We start from the raw sequence: 18541 nt of genomic DNA on the forward strand, positions 1-18541 counted from the left end.
AAATAGTCTATTCACCAAGAAAGCAGTGGAGAAGAAAGGTCTATGAAAACACTCTCAGCTAGGAGGATTTAGCCTCAGTAAAGGCGGGTCAGTACGCAGCTACTGAGGTGGTCTGTTCTCAGATGCCACACTTGTCAGATACCTCTGCTGGCTGTGGAGACCCTCAAACTGCAGACATTTGCTGTTTGCAACCCTGTTTGCAACTGCAAAAAGTTGGAAACAGTCTGTTTAGATAAACGATAGAACATCCAAACAAGAGAATTCTACCCAGTGTTTGAAAAGGAATGAGACATCTATGTTCTGACACGGAAATGCATTTAAGTCTTTTTAAGTAAATAAAAAAGACGGATTCCGTAGTGGTATATATGTTATGATTACGATTGTAGGTAGGAGAAAAATATAACATTATGCAATATATGCTTGTACATGCATTTAATAATTCTCTAATGGTACAAAAAAACCCATTGAATAATATTGTTAGCATGAAAGCTCTGGAAGACAAATCAGAGGGTCAGGGAGGAGCAATCTTTACTTTTTACCTTATGCACATCTATATTATTTCAATTATTTTTAATGAATGCATTTTTAAAATGAAAATAAAAGTAAATTTAAAAAGTATAAGTGAGACATACTTGATATAGAAAGCTGTTAAAATATTTTAAAAAGGACAAGGAGGAAAATAAAATTCCCCTGTGATTCTACCAACCAGAGACAACCATTATTAATATTTTGTGATGTTCTCCAATCAATACACACAAATGACCAACAGCTATATAAAAAGATGCTCAACATCACTATTCATCAGGGAAATGCAAATCAAAACCACATTGAGATGACACTTTACACCCGTTAGGGTGGTTATTACTGAAAAACAACAGATACCAAGTGCTGGCAAGGCTGTGGAGAAATCAGAACCCTTGTGCACTATGTGGGAGTGTAAAACGATACAGGGGCTATGGAAAAGAGTATACAGGTGCCTCAAAAAATGAAAAATGGAATTACCATTTGATGTGCAATCCCACATCTGGGTATATAGCCATAAGAATTGAAATCAGGATCTTGAAGAGATATTTGTACACCCATGTTCATTGCAGTATTATCCACAATAGCCAAGATATAGAAACACCCAAATGTCCATCAACAGGTGAATGGATAAAGAAAACGTGGCATATACATACGATGAAATATTATTCAGCCTTAAAATAGAAAAAAAAGGAAATCTTACCATTTATGATAACATGAATGGACCTGGAAGATATTATGCTAAGTTAAATAAGTAGTCAAAAGTCAGAAGGATAAATACCACATGATTTTTCTTATTGCAACATCTGAAATGGTCAAACGAGGAATTATGTGGAGTTGTTGTTCACTGTGTCTAAAATTACAGTTATACAAGATGAGTAAGTTCCAGATATCTGCTGTACAACATAGTACCTATAGTTAACAATAAAGTATATTGCATTTTAAAATTTGTTAACAGGGTAGATCTCATGTTAAGTGTTCTTAACACACACACACACGAAAAGCTTTTGGAGGTGGTGGATATATTTATTACCTTGATTGCTGTGATGGCAACATGAGTGTATCATATGTTCAAACTCACTGAATTGTAGACCTTAATTACGTTCAATTTTTTGTATACCTATTATACCACAATACAATTGGGGAAAAAAAAGAAACCTTAAAAAATATTTTGTGATGTTCCTTCTAGTATACTTTCTGTGCACATAAATACATCGTTAAATTTTAATTTGGAGGAGATCATACATATGTGTAGATCACATATTTTGTTGTCATCATTTTTGCATGTTAAAACATACTTTTTTTGCACCAAAATGTTTACTTATCCATCTTTCTGCTTTCTTTTAACATTTATAAACACTATATAAATTTTATACACCAAATAAATCTCTTTTTGACCCAGGGTTGTGATGTGAACCATCATGTTACAAAGTGGTAGCAAATCTAAGCCTGCTTTTATGTTTTCCTGGTTCCTCTCAAACTCTGGCTATCTTTTCTCTTGTCCGGTCTTGGCTGACCCCCTTTAAAAAAAAAATTCTGGCTGACCCTTAACAGTATATTCTAACCCCTGGAGGATAGGGACTAAAAGTATCAGCATCATTGTTTTTAGGTTTAAGAGTAAGCCCAGTGCTAAGCCAGGCTCTCAGGAACATTCAAACTCCAACAGTTCCTCTTTGCCTTTTGATATACCTCCTTTCATCTGTAATGGGCTGAAGAATCAGTGAACCTGTAAACCAAGCACATAGGGATAAGTCCACAGGTCAGGTGAAGGCCTAGATGATAAAGTGCATGGTCCTTGTGACCAGCACTAATAACTTCCCGCCTAAGGAAGAACTGAGAGAGTGTGCAGTTCCAAGACCCCCGAGCTCATAGTTCCAGTAGATATCTCCCTTGTACCTCCATCATGACCAGGGCTTGAAGAGGGGCCTCTCAATTCCCCCTGCCACACTTGGGACAGTATGAGGGATGTAGCAGAGGCCAAAAACTGAGTGACTAGCCCGAGGGAGTCAAAGGGGAACATTAGCAAACCAATCAAAAGTTGGTGCCATTTGCTCTTGGGGAGGAATGGTCGTGCCTGGGCAAGGATGGCAGCTGGAAGGTGAAGGGCAGTTCTGGCTCTCGGTAGCGGTAGTAATCAGGCTTGAAGGGGCCATCATGGGACATGCCCAGGTACTGTGCTTGCTTCTCAATCAGCTTGGTCAGCTCAACGTTCAGTTTGCCCAGGTGGGCTTTAACCACTGCCTCATCCAAGTTCTTGGGCAGAAAGTGAACCACGATGGGGTACTCGTTTGGGTGGGTCCACAGATCAATCTGCACCAGCACCTGGCTGGTGAAGGAGTTGCTCATCATGAAGCTGGGGTGGCCCATGGTACAGCCCAGGCTGAACAGCTGGCCCTCAGCCAGCAGGGTGATGCGGTGCCCATTCTGTAGCCAGTAGCGGTCCACCTGGGGCTTGATGTTCACCTTTTCCACAGCATTCTCATTGAGGCACTTGACTTCAATCTCCACATCAAAGTTTCCAGTGTTACACACAATGGCACCATCCTTCTGCTCAAAGTGCGGCCAAGGATGATATCAACACAACCCGTGGTGGTGACAAAAAAAAGGGTTTGTCCATGGTAGTCTCCTCATAGCCCTCCACGGCAGCCTGCAGTGTGTTGATGGGGTCGATCTCAGTGACAATGACACTGGCTGAAACCCCTCAGGGCCTGGGCACAGTCTTGCCCACTTTGCCATAGTCCTCTACCACCGCCACCTTGCTGGTGATCACATCTGTGGCCCATGTGATGCCATCTATGAGAGACTCCTGGCAGCCATAGAGATTGTCAAACTTGCTCTTGGTGATGGAGTCATTGACGTGTATGGCAGGCACCTTCGGGATCCTGTTGGCCATCATCTTGTGTAGACTGAGGACCCCGGTCATGGTCTCCTCGTAGGTGCCTCAGATGCTGGATAGTAACTGCAGGTACTTGGTGTGGATGAGGTTGGTGAGGTCCTTGCCGTCATACAGAATCGTGCTGAGGGGCCCATCCTTGAAATGCAGTGTCTGCTCAATGAACCACAGGCACTCCTTCATTTCGCCCTTCCAGGCGAACACTGGAATGCTGGCCTTGGCAATGGCAGCCGCGACACGGTTTGAGTGGAGAAGACGGTGCAGCTGGACCACCGCACCTCAGCCCCCAAGACGACAAGTGTCACAGTGAGGACGGACGGTCTCCACAGTCACGTGCAGGCAGCCGGCCACGCGAACGCCCTTCAGTGGCTTGGAGGCTGAGTACCTCTCCCGCATGCGCACCAGGCGCGGCTTCTCATTCTCCGCAATGTCCGGGGCCTTGCGCCCCCAGGCGGCCAGGCCGATGTCTGCGACTTCGCAGGGCATTTTGTTAGACCTGCTGGCGGCGCATTCCGCAAGGAGTGATGGACACGGGAGAAGGGGGCCTGGCCTCGGACTGGGGACAGGCAAGCGGCGGGCGGGGCCAGGCAGGAATAAAAAGTACTATTTTTGATGACTACATAATAATCTATTTTGTAGCCATGCCATAATTTGTTTACCCATTCATCTATTTCTTCACTCATCTTGTTAAGTTCTTTTCCTTCACCGGTTAAACAATCAAGTATGCCCGTCCTTGGCAAAACACTGGGCTCTAGCCACACTAAAGTGTCCTCCTCCTGAGACAGCGATGAGGAGGGCCTTAGGGACTGCTAGGCAGGCAGCTCTTTCTGCCATGTTAGTATCCCCTTAGCCAGGCCTCCCCTGATGGCCATTTCTAAAACGGCCTTCCTTGCCTTTCAACATTGACTAGCTCCTTACCCTGCTTTATATTATTGTTGTTTTTGCTGTTGTTAACAGTAGTAGTGGGAGTGTAGTATTAGGTTCCTAGCTTGTCCTGATCCTGCCGTTTATGTCTTTGCTGATTGTCTGTCTGCCCACCTAGATTGTGTGCTCCATGACAGCAGGGCCTTTGTGTGCTTTTCTTCTCTACTGTATCCCCTGCATTAGATTAGTGTTGAGCACATGGTAGGTTGTCAATGAATATGAGCATACAGGAAGGAGGATCTTCATACATCTGCTCCTCCTTTCTATTAAAAAAGGTAATTACTATTCAATTCCTAAGTATACATAACTGCCTAAGCAGCCCTTGTGAAATCAGTATGAAATATTTGGGTCCCCACTGTTTGCTTTTAGAATTACCAAATGTTAGACGTAGATATGGAACCCATTAGGTGATCTAATTCATCTTTTTACAGATAATAGGATAACTTAAGCTCATTACAATGGTAATGGTTGGAGAAGTGAGGGTAGGAAGGAATAACAGTAATTAACTCCCGGAAGCTTACAACCTAGATAGAAAGAGGGGATTAGGACACATGAGAAAATGATAAACAGTTTGAGGCAATATATCTTTATGTGTCAAATTAGGTATGTAACTCCGTATCTACCTTCAAGGATTTTATAATCTTTTAAAGACTATTTAAACAGAGAATATATTTACAATGTTAAATAAAGATAGAAGCAATAGGAATTGCAATAGACATAAACCAAGGGCTTTGGGAGCATACTGGAGGGAAGGATTTGTTTTGTCTGGAAGAGTCACAACGGCTGCATGGAAGAAGGGACATTTAAGATCAAGGGGTATGTAAAGAGTGCCGGTCAGAGGCGGGGGTGTGAGGATGAAGACATTACAGGCAGGGGGCACTATTCAAGTAAAACATGGAGAAATGAAAAGGCTTGGCACATTTGACAAATGACACGTCTCTCACACCTAGAAGACAGAGGGCGAGGGATACAGGGGATGCAAGAGGAAGAGAGAGGAGGGATGGCCAGAGAGGGAAGGTGCCTTTGGGCTAGATTGTGCCAAGGGTTTGGGTTTTATCAGGTGATAAGGAGACACTGGTGGTTTTTCAGTAGGGATGTGACAAGATGAGACCTGTGTCTTAGATGAGTGTGACAGCAGGGTGAATGATGTATTAGGATGAGGTGGGGAGGAGAGATAGAAACAGTGAAACAATTAGGAAATCTTTGCATTTGATGGTTACATTGTGAGTTAATGAAGATCTGAATTAGGAAACCCCCTGGAAATGAAGTAGAGATGGTGACAGAGATCAGAGAAGTAAACTGACTGGGAGGACTTGGGAACTTACAAAAGTGCTGGAAATGTTTATAAATGAGATTAGTACTAACTATGCCATCAGGTCAGGAGAATCTCTAGGTTTTCAGGTTGTGGCCTTAACCAAGCAAACTAGAATAGGAGCAAAAAAACCCTGAAAAGTAAATGAAAACAATATCCCTACCTTCACCACAATCCCGAAAGTAACTCAGATTCTTTGTGTTCTGAGGACCCGGCACAAAAGGTACATGTTGAAATGCCCAGATCTGCTAATTCAGTGTTTCTGAACTCCTTCCTTGCTCGCATCTCCTGGCTGTCTTCTCAGAAGCTGCTCCGAGTCTGCTGAGGCAAGAACCCCTTTCCCAGTTTGCTCACACCCATCCTGTGGACTGGACAGAGCCTTTCCACAGCCAGGTGGGGAAAGGCCATTGCAGCTCAGGATGGCAACCTTTAATGGATGCTCTGGCGTCCCCCGGGTTACAGACTCTCTCACAGCCTGGATTAACTCCTACTACTCCCTCTTTTCTTCATGGCCCTCACCCTTCCACTCTCACCGAACTTGTCTGTTTCTCAGGCCATATCCCTGCACACCATTGGTTTTCGTCCGTGATAAGGCTGTGACTGGTTGGATGGAACCTTTTGTTCTTTTCTGAACCATATCTTCCCTCTTGTTGCTTTCTCAAAGTTTCTCTTTTCCAGAAGACTTTTTTGATCAAATTATATCATTCTACTACAAAATCTCATCCAACTCTTATCAGTATGTTATAGTATCTGTGTTTATATTCATTGTAGCCCTGTCTCTGTTAGTTGATCATAAACTTCTTACAGACTCTACTCTGAGCAATTTTTTTTTTTTTTATGACACCTAAATAGTGTCAAAGATAAACAAGGCTGGACACTAGTTTAAGTGGTAAGGACAGATTTTAATCAGTAATATACTATTGTAATAGGGAAAAGAGTCCAACCTGAACTGAACTCAACTTCTATTTGTGCAGAGATGACTGGGTGTTTTAAAGGGAGAATGAGGGACTAGGGAGGGGTCGGGGGGGGGTGGCACTCAGTAGAGTCAGGGAATGGAAAAATTATCAAAAGTGGGAAAGGGGGATTGGTCCATGTTGAACCTATCTGGGCTTGCTAACTGGTATTTATTGAAGTTAGGCTCCTCCTACCCTGCCACAGAGACTGGGAGACAGGGGCCCTATCTTCAGGTGTCAACTCAAACAAGTAGTGAATTCTTTTGGAAGCCTTGAGTGTTTTCAGACAGGCACTTTAAGGAGAGCTAAGGTCATCCTAGAGATGTGGCCTTGAGCTATTAGAAACTATGTTACTGTTTGTTTAAGTCTTTATAGGCCAAGGTTGGGCCCTAGACAGGAAAAGGGCACAGAGGAGCTTGGCTTGAGCTTAATAAAGGCGAGAATCATTGTCAATAGGTCAAGAAAATCAAGAACAAATGGGGAAATGTCCACTCTGATCTCAATAGAAGATTTTGAGACAAGGAGAGGCACATTACAGGGAAACAAGATAAGGGATAGTTTTAATTACACTGCCCATTGAAAGGACTAGTAATTTCCGGCCACCAAAACCTAGATGTATTGTCTATACTGTGTGCTGCTGAAATCTAAGTATGAAAAACTATTTCCTTCATTCATATCTGGTCTCTCAGAAACAAAAATTGATATTGTGAGATGGATTTCAGTTTAAATATCTCGTGGACTATGAACCAGTTCCTAATGAAGCATAGGAACAGTAATACAAATTGATTTATTTAAGACATTGCTTCCCTAGAACTAAAGAAAAGTGACCCTTTCTTTCAAATATCTAGCTTTATCATTTCAAAATAGTTAAATGTTAGTCCATTAACCTTTATTATTTGCTTTTTGTAAATCTACAATGTTCTCTATTTATTTTATGCCTCTTTATATTTGGAATTGGTAATTTGATTTATTTTATTTGGTATTCCGTTCTGCAGTTTATGACAAGTGACATATTGATCCTATTTTCCCATATGATGTTCATGGTAATCCCCTCCATGATCCAAAAGCTTGGATATGCATGGGAATAGACTTCAAAGCTTAATGTACTCTTTATGGAAAGTGTAAGGCCAAAAGGGCTAGAGAATACACGATGTGGTTGTTTGCAGAAAATGAGTTTTGTTTTTTTAAAATTAAGATATAATTTAAAGACAGTGAAATGTATAGATCTTAGGTGTACAGTTAAACCAGTTTTAACAGATGCATATATCCATCTAAGTCACTTATCAAAACACAGAAATATTTCCATCAACCAGAAAATTCCTTCATACCCTTTCCCAGTCAATCCTCATCACTTCTAGAAGGAACCACTGTTCTGATTTTATCACAATTTTTTTTTTCTGCTGGACCACTTCATATACCTGGAATCATGCAGTACGTCCCTTTTGCATCTGAATTCTACTCAGTATAAAGTTTCTGAGTTTCATTCATGTTTTTGCATGTATTAGTTTGTCTCTTTTTATTATTGAACCGTACTCCATTGTATGAATTTACAATACTTTCTTTGTTCTGCTGAGGGACACCTGGGCTGTTACCTGTCTTTGGCTATTATAAATAAAGCTGCTATAAGCGGTCTCATACAGAGCTTTTTGTGGATGAATGTTTTCATTTCTTTTGTATAAACACTAGGTTTGGAATTGCTAAGTCATAGGATAGATGCATGTTTAACTCTTTAAGAAACTGCCAGTTTTCCAAAGCAGTTATACCATTTTATATTCCTACCAGTGATGATTAAAGTTCTGTTTGCTCCACATCTTTGCTAACATTAGGTGTTTTCAATCTGTTAAATTAAAAAAATTTTTTTCAACCACTCTACTGAGTTTGCAATGACATCTTACTGTAGTTTTTATTTGCATTTCCTTAACAACTAATGATCTTGAACACCTTTTCATGTGCTTGTTAGACATTCATATACATGAGGGTACTTCAAAGTTCATGGAAAAATAAAATTAAAAGATAATACAAATCTTTCCAAGAACTTTATCTTGGACTTTGGCTTGCCTTTTAATCTTAATGGTGTCTTTTGATGAGCAAGAGTTTTTTTTTTTGACCGGTGAGGGGATCGCAACCCTCAGCACAGTGTTGTCTGCACCATGCTCAGCCAGTGAGCGCACCAGCCATCCCTATATAGGATCCGAACCTGCGGCCTCGGCACTACCAGCGCACTCTCCTGAGTGAGCCACGGGGCCAGCCCAAAAGTTTTTAATTTCAATGAAGTTCCAATTGTTATTTCCCTTTATGATTAATACTTGTTTATTCTCTAAAAAAACCATTGCCTACCCAAGATTGTGAAGATACTCTTTTATATTGTCTTCTAGAAGCATTATAATTTTAGCTCTTATATTTGTGTTTATGATACATCTTGAATTAACTTTTGTATATGGTTTAAGATAAAGGTTAAGTGCCCCCCACTTTGCACACACACAGTTTGGATAACTATTTCAGCATAATATATTAAAAAGATTTATCTTCCCTTCTCCATCGAGTTGCTTTTGTATCCTTGTTGAAAATCATTTGACTCTGGTATATGCGTGGCTGTCTATCCAGACTCTATTCTGTCCTATTGAGTTTATCATCTATCTCTTTGCTAATACTACACCGTCATGATTAGTATAAGTTTACAGTGAGTCTCAAAATCAGGTAATGTAATTCCATTAACTTTATCTCTTCTTTCAAGATGGCTTTGGCTATGCCAGATCCTTTGCATTTCTATATAACTTTTAGACTCAGTTTATCAATATCTACAAAAAAGCATGACATTTTGATAGACTTCAAAATAATAATTCACTCTCTTTGGAAATATTTAAAGACTTCTCTATTAAACTGTTCTTGATTTTAACTTCCGAGACTAAAGAACAGTGGCTAAAGTATAGTTTTTGCTTGTTAGAGGGTAAACAAAATCAATGTGAGTTTGTACCCCACCTGCCGTGTTGACTCCTGCTTACTCTCATTCCTTTGTTTCACCGACCAATTGCACCTAAACCTTAGGACAAGCTATAAAAGAAACATAGCTTTCAGAGAGTGAATGATTCAGCAGGTGGCGTCAGTGATCTGAGCACTAAAATCACAAGATCCCCCTCCATCGTGAATCACAAAGACATCTGGTGAATGATGTTCTTACATGACTTTTCTTAAGATGTTTCCTTAAAGTTATTTTTAGTAACAGGGGCTTTTGCTGCATAAACATTATCTAAGCTGCAGTGGAGAGAGCTCTCATCTGCTGATGTCTGATTCTTCTCTGCATCTAGTTTTCCTGTCAGTAAGTCACCCAATTAATAAATATCTCTGATTACCAAATGGGCCTGCCCACTTCCTTCTTTGGTCTCAAAGTACCTTCTCAATTTGGAAGGCATCATATTTTAACCCCCTCCTGACACATTGCTTAACTGCGCATTTAATCCTCTGTGTGGCTTCAGGGAAAAAGTAGAAGGAAGATAGTGGGGACCTGGGAAAACAGATGGGGAAAAGATTATAGAAGTGCAGAGTGTAGCAGCTGATAGATGCTGAACTTTTTGTGGGGGCAGGGATGAGAGTGTGTTGTGGGTTTCACCTTCAAGTTTACACTTTCTCAATGGAATACATTAAAATGACTCCTAGGTAATCTTAACAAATAGCTACTGGTCTCATTACACTGTAACACCAATTTTACTCAGAAGTTATGAAAGTCATTGAAAACATTTTAATGTTTCAATACCCCTCTCTGATCCAGTCTAAAAATTAGTATAGACAGAAGTATTGGAAGCTGGTTTAAAAACCATAGAAAAGGGACCACTTTTGAATAAAATTTGGAAATACTCTTATTACTGGCCATTTACTACCTCTCTTTAAACTTTGTATTGCTCACTTGACACATATTGCCTACCTCCAGAATGTTTATATTGCACACTAGTACCATAATTTCTTTTCAAAGGGAAATGAAATCTTACAGACCACTTGGGGCAAGTGTTTCTCCCACCTCAATAATTCTCTTTAATCTAACAGTCTTTGATACTTGTAGATAATCACAGTTGTATTTTTAAAAACTAATGTACAGTTCAGCTATTGTATCTTGCAGTGCCAGTCACATCATTTCTGTCTTAGCATAGCAAAATATTTAATGCTAAACCAATTAGGATCCAGGTCGAGTGATTAAAGTTTGCCTCCTGTTACCGACAGTGTATCTTTGTTCTCATACTGGATTGAATTGTCGCTTCAAACAGCTTTGCAGTCAAGAGTACCTCCCATATTTCATCAGTCCTTATATTAAAATAATTGCTAAGTTGCTGTGAGAGAGACCCAATAATGCTGTGGCTTAACTCATAAAATATATTTCTGTCTCCCAGACTGCTGGCGTGTGATTCAGGTCAACAGAGTGTCTCTGTTCCACAAAGTCGTTCAAGGATTCAGGTTCTTTCTATCTTGTTGCCCTGCCATTCCCAAGGCACTGTCTTCATTTGCACAGTTGAAGTTGGTCATGACAATCCCATGTTCCAGCTACAAGATGAACAAGAGATAGCATAATGAAGTATATACTGATTACCTTAAGGTATAGTTCCAAAAATGACACACATCACTTGTAGGCTGCAGTGCAGGTGAGACTAGGAAATGTAGTCTAGCTGGGCAGCTGTATGCCAGTTACAATTTATTACAATGGAAGAGGAGAATGAAGGTGAGTAAATAATTGTCAGACTCTGTCATATTATTTAAGCTCCTTGAAGATTCAGCAGAGATTTTAAAGGGCAATTTAGAATCTATTTGAACTTTCAAGGTACAATAATCCTGAACATTGATAATGCAATTATAGCACAGTATGAGTCTTTTCCATGTAACTCATACAAAACGTAAGCATCTGTGTTCTAAGCAAAAATAGATTTTGAAAAAAGTTTTTAAAATATGAACTTCAGAGCAAGAATAATCTTTGAAATATAGATGGGAAAAGAACAACAAAAGGGAGAAAAGAAAAAAAAAAGAAAAGAAAAAAAGACTTCTAGGCAAGTCATAGATTATACAGTAACAATCTTCAATAACATAGATATCCCATATGATCAATTAAGGCCTCCCCAAATTCACCACAGTGAACTTGTCATAGTCCAAAAGTCCACTTAATGTTTGAAACTTTATACTTATTTAACAATAAATAAAGTTAAACATGGCCATGCCTTTCCTGTTTCCATTTATATCTTGTATAATTCCTCACTTACCTATTCCTCACCCTTTTCCCTGACTTCTATCATCATCGATAGTGTTCTCTCAACTATCTAAATTTTTCTCTCAGTACTCTATTTTAATACCTCATTTTTCTCCGACAAACCATATTGTTTTCTCCCCCAGTAGACTGCAAGTTCTACGAGGGAAGTCGCCATGACCATGTGATCAGGCTCTAGCAAGTACCTGACAAATGACAGATTCTTATTAAATCCTTGCTGAATAAAGAAAAGAAAAACCAAACCAAAAAAACCCCAGATCTAAAATATGAAATTCCTTCCCTACATTATCTCTTGAAGTTTAAATTACACGTCATAAATTCTAATTTTATCTGGGCTAGGTATGGGTCAGAGATTATTTTATTTGAACCTAAGCAAACTTCAGTGTCTAGCATAGTCCTACATAAACATGGGTATACATGCTTTTCTTATCTTGTAAAATTGATTTAGGAATGGTAAATAATTCAAGATTATGTGTACGCCTAGTTTGAGGACACAATTTTAAAAGCAGAGCAAAGCAGAGAGATGAATAATTATTTCCTAATTCCAGCATTAATAGTAACCATTCAAGGTAATATCTGTGAAGGACTGGCTTTCCCTGCAAACACAAGGTTCTTCCACCTGATCTCATTCTTGATACATTTTGCCTCAGGAGACATTCCTTTGTCAAACTATCCCTGGGGAATCCAGACGGACAAATCACACTGTGGATTCTTCTTCCCTCCAGTACACATTAATTTTAGTACAAATTAAATCAGATTAAAATGAATGTAAGGAGAACATTAAAGAGGGGAGGAGAGAAGGTTAAAAGTAAAGATCCAAGACAACCGATGGTCTTCCATACTCAGTCTTTACACTTTTTCTGGGCGCACTAATTCATGCTGATGGTTTCAATACCATTCAATGTTGACAATTTTCATCTCTCAGATGACCTCTCCCTCAGATACCTCAAACTCCACATGTCTAAAACAGGGCTCACTATTTTGCCCACCCCTCAAAAAATTACCTCTTCCTGTATTTCCATTTCCCCAGTCATTAAAGAAGGAAACCACTGAGTCAACCTTGATCTCTTTCTCTGCTCTGCTAAAAGTCTAAGTTGATTCCTAAATTCTCTGTCTTGTCTTCTTGTCTCCTTTCCTGTTTTTCCTGACTTAATTCAGGATTTCATCATCTGGTTACAATACTTCCTCACTAGCATGCATGCTTTCCCCTTATCCATCTCAAGTTTATTCATTAATTCAAAACAAAAACACTGGGTGCCAAGAAGTGGGGCAGGCACTGGAGATATCAGGAGCACTAGGATAAGCCCTGGCCCTCAAAAAACTCACAGTCTAACGCACAAGGTAACTATAAAAACAAATGATTGGAGAATCATTTGATAATTGTAGTGGTAGAAATGTACCCAGAGTATTACGGCAGCATAGAGAAGGGCACAGTATCCAACTTGGGTGGTATGTGTGTATATGTATGTGTGTGAGTGTGTGTGCGCATGTGTGTGTTCAGATTAGCAAAGACTTCCTGTAAAGTGATGACTGGGCTGGGATTAGAGGAGGAAGGTGTGGATGAGGCTGTAGAGCTTGATGAGAGGATAAGAGATTAGAACGAAAGGAGACTCCAGGCTGAGGAACAAAAGCAAGGGAGCAAGAAACAACATGGTATGTGTGAAGACCTACAAATATTTTTCTATTGCTGGCACATAAAGTGCCCAGTGAGGATGGTGAGAGATGAGACTGTGTAGTAGGCAAAGGCCAGATCTTAGGAGGCCTTGCATACCCAGTAGAGGAATTTAGATTTACTCTAGAAAATGTAAGGAATCCATTGATGTTTCCAGGCAAGGGAGTAACATGGACATGTGATCATCTTAGATAGATTATTCTAACAACATGGATGATGGATTTGTGGAGACATCTGCTATAGTAGAAAACCTAAACTAATGGAGAGATAGGCATGGAGTTGGGAAATACATAGGCAATAAAACCAGTGGGAACTGGCAGTTTGAGAAAGAGGAAGGAGCATGGACAATTACAGGTTTCTAGATTGGGTGGGTGGAGCTGCCGTCTTAGAGCTAGAGAATATGAGAAGAGGAGGGGGTTTGGTGAGAAAACGATGAAGTCACTTCTGGATGAGTCTGAGGTGGTTGTGGGATGTCCAGCAGGCAGCTGGACATAAATATCTGAAAAGGAAGGGACCTGGCCCAGATGTCCCTGCCAGCAGTCATCAGTTGCCTGCATCCGGTTGTCCCTCCAAGGTGCCTAATGGTGGGCAGGAACAGCTCTCAACAAATAGGTGTAAAGTGAAGGAGATGCCAATTCCCTGCAAGCCCTTCCATGGGATTAAAGCCTAGCACCATAATTCTTGCTGTTCAGTCTATTCCTGCAAAAATTGGCAGATCTGTTGGCTAATTAAGAGGGAATTTTCATAGATGTAGGTACCTTTGACCTTAGGAAGAGAGTGGGTTAACAAATTTTAAACCTCTTTTCACTTGAAAAAATCTATTTCTGATGCTTTTTCTCCCTGGCAGACTTGTTTATTATAATTTATCCAGCCTGTCTGGAGTATGAATGGAGTGGACCTAAAATGAAGATGGTTAACCCTTTGATTGGAAGAGGAGGTTGGATTGGCAGGGAGATTGGGAAGAGAAGTTGGTGTAGAGGGTCTTCAGGCAGGCCACAGATTCTCAATTTGTTTAACCTGGTCCTCATTTGAGGTCATAATTTTTCTTCCACCTTTTTCTCATTTTTTTTTTTTTTTTTTTTAAAAAAAAGATGACCGGTAAGGGGATCTTAACCCTTGACTTGGTGTTGTCAGCACCACGCTCAGCCAGTGAGCGAACCGGCCATCCGTATATGGGATCCGAACCCGGGGCCTTGGTGTTATCAGCACCGCACTCTCCCGAGTGAGCCACGGGCCGGCCCACCTTTTCCTCATTTTTTCTGAGTCAGATAAAAATAAAAAGTGCTGTCCTTATAATTTTCATTAAATATTCAGTTGCACTGGGACTAGACTATGTGCCCAGTACTGTTGTATGTGCTTGGGATATAAAAATGTCCCAGACCCAGCTCTTTTTCTTAAGAATTCAGCCTAGAATGATAGTTCTCAGTGCTAGATGCACTCTAGAATCACCTGGAGCTTTAAACACATCCCAGTTCCAAGGCCCCACTCCAGACAGATTGAATCAGAATCCCTAGGGTGGGATTTGGACACAAGCAGTTTTATTTTTAAACCTTTTGATTATTGAAAAGCTCAAGTGTATGTAAAGATAGGGAGAATAGTATAATAATGGTCTCTCCCGCATGCATGTATCACCCAGATTCAACAATTATCAACTCATGACCAATATGATCAACTATTGGGTCATTATGTAGAAAATCCCAAAGAGCTTATCATCTCATCTTTCATTACTTTAATATGTATCTCCAAAAATTATTTTTTTAAATACATTATCTTTATCACGCTTAAAACAGTAAATAAAATTCCTTAATGTCATGAAATATCCAGTCAGTTGTCAAATTTCTCCAGTTGTCTTATAAACAACTTTTTTGCAGTTGTTTTATATGAATTAAGTACAAGCAATATCTACATATTGGTTAATATGTCTCAATTTATTTTTCTAGATGAGCCCTAGCTGAGAGTAGAAGGCTCTGTTTTTCAGTTCCAGCTGTGTCTTGTATCTTCTGCATTGTGCTTAATGAGTGATATCTGAGTCATCTGTCAGAGGCTCCCCAACTGTATTTAGTGGACCTAGGAGTCCACTGGGCCCATCACTGTCTCTGTCTCAGAGGCAAAAATCTGCATCAAAGGGCTCCCAAAGCACTGCAGACTCAAATGCAGTGCCTTTAGGAGGTGAAGTCATCCATGAAGCTGCCGTGGGAATGACCTTCATCTGAGGGCCCAGAGAACAGCCCAGGACAAGGAGAGGGGCCCGTGAGGGCAGCAGCAAAGCAGCAATTAGCCCTTCCCAATAGCCTGTCACCTCAGTGCTAGGACTTGAACACAGGATCTTCAATTGAAGAAGACAGCCATAACAAAGTAAGAGGAACAAAATGGGGAAAAGGAAAAATAAAACCATGACATAAATTTACTAAGCATGAATTACACATACTTAATCAGTCATTTGAACAGAATCCTTATCCTGATTTTACAATTAGTGAAGAACTGGCCGAACAAGTCCATTGTCATGTGCCTGTAATTAACAACTGGTTCCAAAATAGAGGAGCCAAACTACCACCTATAGAGAGAGAATGTTTGCTGCCAGGAAACAACATGTTTCCTGTCCAAAGTCACCCACTTTTAAACCTCAAGAATACCCAGGTGGAATCTCCAAACAACACCACTGAGCAGACCTTCTCTTGTGACCAGGTGGCATTACTGGGCAGAACTGGCTACTTTTCTTTGGAGACATAGGGAGTTCCCAGTGAACAGATGGCTCAGGTGACTGTAGTCCCAGGCATTAAAAAAGGAACCAAGCTGTGCTTTGGAATATCAAGGTGACACAGGAAGTGGATCTTCTTCAAGCTAAAGATCAGCAATTTTTCTTCATCTTCCTACATCTTTTGTGCAGTATTTTGAGAGAGATAGGTCTGAGATGGGGGAAAGACAGCATGCAAGACCCTTCCTTTTATACTATGTTCATAGTGTGCAGGGAAAGTGGCAGGGGTAGCAGAAGGCTTATGGTCATTACTCACTATTTCAAGGACAGCAGCAGAATGGTTGGGGATGTCATCTTCAGCAGTCACACAGCCTCAGAATTACCAAGAGAAACTGCTGCTCTAGAATCAGGTTCTCATACACATGAGGCATAGAAATTTAAGGCATTGGGTGCCCTATCTTCAGTCACAGCAGCAGGGTCGATGTTCTCAAAGTAATGGAGAGTCCCCATGTTTTCAGCTGCAGCATGCAGCATTGCAAATAGTGGTCAGGTCTCCACTGGTGCCTCTTGGGAAAGATATGCAACAAGGAGCTGCAGAGAAGCCCAGATCCCTAATCTGGCAGCTTTAGAACGAGGGGTCTACAAAGGTTTACTGCTGGGACCAGGAACGTGGCTCCAGAAAATGATGCTGGGTTCAAGAGAGCAATGGTCGCAAATCATCCCACTACCATCCACATAGAATCCCAAGACAAAGAACTCTCCAGAGTCTGCATATAAAAATGCTGACTTCAGGAAGACTCTATGAGCTGTTGGACTCTTCTGGTAGGTTAGCAATGTCCACCAGTGGAATAGTGAAAGTTCGAACTTTTATTCTTGCACTCCATGTTCATACTCCTGAGGTAACCATTGTAAAGTGTTTGATATACTTTCTCCTATGTTTTGTAATGTTTTTTAATGTTTATTTTATATTCTAACCAAACTATGTCATACTTATTAATTTGCAGAATAAAGCATGTCTTATACATATTTCCAAGGCATATGACATATAGGTCTACTTAATTTTGTAAATATCTTCCTTCTTTTACTCTAATAAGATTGAGAATAGGTTGGGAAACAGCAAGTCTTGAATACAGGTGATGAATGAAATTTGCACAATTGCTTTGGACAGCCACTTGGAATATTTATTAAAGTTTTAAATGCCCAGCAATTCTGCAACTGGGTGTGTCCCATAGAAAAACTCACACATTCTTACAGTACACAGACCTCCAAATAAAGAAACATTATATAAAGTAAAAAGCCTGCACAGTTAAAAATAATAAATTTAGATCTGTGTAAGTGTGAGAGTATTCTGGGACACACTGTTCAGTGAAAAATCAAGTTTCTGAGTTGGTTTTATAGAATGATAACAATGAAAATGACATGAGGGATAAAGCAGTAAGTAATATTGATTATTCTTGCATATACACACATGCATTTACACACAGCAAAAATACGAAAACATGAGCTGAGTTTATACTCACTAAATTACTGAGAATTGCATTTGGGCAAGGAGAAAAAGGAAAATATTTTTCTCTTCATATTATGAAACACAGCTTGTAAATATAAATAAAAGTAATTCTAGCATCTGTTGATTCATTGGATTTCATAGGTACACAATTAGCTCAACTGGGAATGAAGGCATTTTTCTTTCTTTACAATCCTGTTCATTTATTTTTCTTACTTTACTGCATTGGCTGAGAATTGCACTAATGTACAGAATCAGAATAGTGAGAGGCAGCACCATTTTCTACATTTTCCAGTTTCAAATTTGGTGTGATATTTAGTTTATATATTATCAATTTCTGCCAAAAGGTTTCCTTGATTCCTAATTCAGTTTCTTTATGTTTCCCCTCTGTATAGATTTTGAATTTTTAAATACTTTTTTCATTGACTGTAAGAATTGTATGATTTTTTTTTTCCTAGAAACTTTTCATTGGGTAATTTAAATCAATTTTTCTTATTCTAAAGTATGTTTTGTTGTTGAAATAATCCCCACAAAACTAAACAAAATAAAAACAAAAAAATTATGTCTTTTACATTTCTTTTAATCTGTAAGTTCCTCCTCCCTCTTCTTTCTCTTCTTTGTGAGTTATTTTTTTAAAAACCTAGTCATTTGTTCTGTAGAGTTACCCACATTTCAGATTTTGTTGACTGCACCCATATGGTGCTATCATCTTCTTTTGCTCCTGTACTTTTGAAAACCAATAATTAGATCTACTTCATATTCAGGCTGAGATTTTTAGCAAGGATGTTTCATAGGTGATGTACTTCCTATTGCCTCACATCAGG

The 18541-nt window shown here is 39.8% G+C and overlaps 1 pseudogene; it reads right to left on the reverse strand.

Annotated features, from left to right (window-relative positions):
• Positions 1-2553: 2553 nt before the first annotated feature.
• On the reverse strand, positions 2554-16723 carry LOC134379065 (adenosylhomocysteinase-like; annotated as a pseudogene).
• Between the last annotated feature and the right edge of the window lie 1818 nt (positions 16724-18541).

This window comes from Cynocephalus volans, chromosome 5 (assembly GCF_027409185.1).
Source record: "Cynocephalus volans isolate mCynVol1 chromosome 5, mCynVol1.pri, whole genome shotgun sequence".
Taxonomy (NCBI): Eukaryota; Metazoa; Chordata; class Mammalia; order Dermoptera; family Cynocephalidae; genus Cynocephalus; species Cynocephalus volans.